We start from the raw sequence: 2,177 nt of genomic DNA on the forward strand, positions 1-2,177 counted from the left end.
AGTATCCGTATTCTCTCAACAATATGCTGCCTGATGGTCAGCAACTTTGACTTGTAAAGTGTGTGATAACGGGTTCGGAGTTCGCGTGCAAACTTTCGAACCTTGGTGGTAAAATTCTTGCCAGGTGTAATGTAGTCAATTACACACTGAATGCTGGACGCGTACTGTCTTGCCTAGCCTATCTTTATGGCGATTTGATGCATACGTCTTTTAGTCTTATGATCAATCGTTGGTTTTGTTTTGCGGTTCGTAACGACCAACGCTCGCGCTGCATTCAGCCATCCATTTCAGCCAGATCTTTAGGCTTGAGAGAAACCTGAGTACTTCGGCATGGTTTCGTAGACTTTGATGCGAAAAGTGCGATAGCTCTGGGTGTTTTTCTCACCACAGAGCATGCAGTCGTGCCATGTAACTCTGTTCAGTGGCCACACTCGCATCGTAGCACTCTAGCATGTCGTGATTTAGTTGCTCCGTCCACCTAAAGGTCTCGATATTCCGTCGAACCATTGCATTGAATCTGTCTTCATTGGCTCCCCCAGTTCTAGAGTGGCCGACCCATTGTCGGGAGCCCTGCGCGTTCTGTTGTTTTGAACCGCACTTACTACAACTATGTTTGGTGTTGTCATTGTTGTTCCCACGAGAATTAGGGAAACGGGTTCGCCCATCTTTGTAGAGCCCAGCATGCAAGGATAAGGCTGCGTACTCTGAGAGGTCGCCCGATATCCCAGTCACCGTTCTAGACACCTCACTCAGGTGCCATTCAGCTTTTGGCACCGTTTTCATACCTCCGCTTGAGGGCTAATTCCTTCAGGACCACCCCTGGACAATTGTCCGCGACTGCCTATTCATTTTTGTAACCATATTCAGCAGAAACCCTTGGTACAGGGACCCTCTATTCGCAGACCGAGGATGCTTTCGGTGGCTTTGTCATAGGCCCTTCGGTTTGATTCTAGAGAAATGAAAACTGACCCGAATGTTTGCGGTACCGGGAATCGAACCCGAGCCTTCTGGGTGATATATAACTTGTCTGAACACGCTTTATAAGATATTCACAGCTATCCTAAATGATAGGATTGTTCAAGCAATTGAACCTGTGTGGCAAGAAATGTATGAACAACGAGGCTCAAAGAAAGGCGTAGCCGGATGTCGGAAGAACTTGCTCATCGATAGATGTGTCTGCAAAGATGCAGCATTCTACCAGCGTGACCTATCGATGGCTTGGATTGATTACCGGAAAGCTCTCGATTCCACCTCCCATAATCTTATCATCTGTCTTTTGGAAAGCTTAAAGTTCATCCGCAAATCGTGAGGTGCATTGAGAGATTGATGCCGCTTTGGAAAACCAGATTTACTATCTCATCTGGAAAAAAGTGTGACAACTAACATAGTCACCTTTCAGAGAGATGTCTTTCAAGGCGACACCATGAGTCCACTCCACTTTTGCCTTACATTATTGCCACTATCTCTAGCACTTCGCCATTCCGACGGGTACTTTTGCGGCAAACCTGCAGATCGAAAGCACAAGGTCACTCATGTATTTTACATGGACGATCTTAAGATCTATGCTAAAAACAGAGAGCAACTGCATCTAGCTGTGGGGATTGTCGAACGATATACTGAGGAAATTGGAATGGAATTTGGGTTAGAAAAATGCGCCAAGGTTTATTTGAAGCGAGGATAACTTAATGGCATCCCTGAACACCCTGAGTTCGTCCATAGAAGCGCTATATGACACCTTTGAGCTGGAGAGACTTATACATACCTGGGCGTGCCACAAAGCCGCATTCAGGATGTGACATCTATAAAGGATACTCTCCGAAGCAGATACAAATGTCTCATCGGGCAGATGTAGTCTTCCGAACTGTCGGCGAGGAACAAAGTATCTGCAACGAACATGCTTGTCGTCCCGGTAGTACTCTATTTATTTGGAGTGGTACCATGGATGAAGAACGAGCTCAGATCAATTGATATCGGGACAAGAAAGGTTATGCACATGAACAAAAGCATGCATCTTAAGTCTTCTGTTCTGCGACTCTACATCTCACGCCGTCAAGGGGGTCGCGGAATATTGAGTCTTGAATGTCTTCACCACAGGATTATTATGGGTACAGCACATAGAGTTGCAAATGGAAGAGACCCTCTTCTTAAAATGGTCAGGAATCACGAAGAAGTGGGCA

Source organism: Belonocnema kinseyi, chromosome 6 (assembly GCF_010883055.1).
Source record: "Belonocnema kinseyi isolate 2016_QV_RU_SX_M_011 chromosome 6, B_treatae_v1, whole genome shotgun sequence".
Taxonomy (NCBI): Eukaryota; Metazoa; Arthropoda; class Insecta; order Hymenoptera; family Cynipidae; genus Belonocnema; species Belonocnema kinseyi.